Source organism: Marmota marmota, unplaced genomic scaffold (assembly GCF_001458135.2).
Source record: "Marmota marmota marmota unplaced genomic scaffold, marMar, whole genome shotgun sequence".
Taxonomy (NCBI): Eukaryota; Metazoa; Chordata; class Mammalia; order Rodentia; family Sciuridae; genus Marmota; species Marmota marmota.
In genome coordinates this window covers 18715289-18715774 of record NW_025999941.1, presented here as the reverse complement: position 1 = coordinate 18715774, position 486 = coordinate 18715289, and positions in this window count along the sequence as shown.

Here is a 486-nt window from a genome sequence, read left to right as displayed (position 1 = left end):
AGGCGGGCACAGGCGCTATCCACCGGGCCTGTGGGCGGCGCTGGCGCCGTAGGGACCCCGGGGCCGCGGATTCAGAGTGGTGGCCGCCGCGCCCACACCCCTGCGGGCGCTAGGACGCGGGCGCACGTCCCATACCCGTGGGGATCTTTATTCGCTGTCCCCGAAGTTCGAAGGCTTTCGGGCTCCACCAGGAACTTGAGCCCGGGGCAGAGAACTGGCGGCCGCAGTCTTTGCAGGGAGGACAGTGGAAAAGCTAGATGGCTACCTTAGGTCGAAGCCCACACTGGCCTTTGGCTTCTCTCCCCCTCTTAGTTTGCCCAGGTCCTAAAAAGTTGTCCCCAAAGTTTAAGGATGAGGGTGTTTGTGCGTGTGGGCGCCTTTGAAGCGCACCGGGATCTCAGTTGGGGGGCTCTGGGGAACCCTCCGTCCCCCTCCCCAGGGTCGCAGGACACCCGCCCAGACCCCGCGCCCAGGACCTGAACCCGT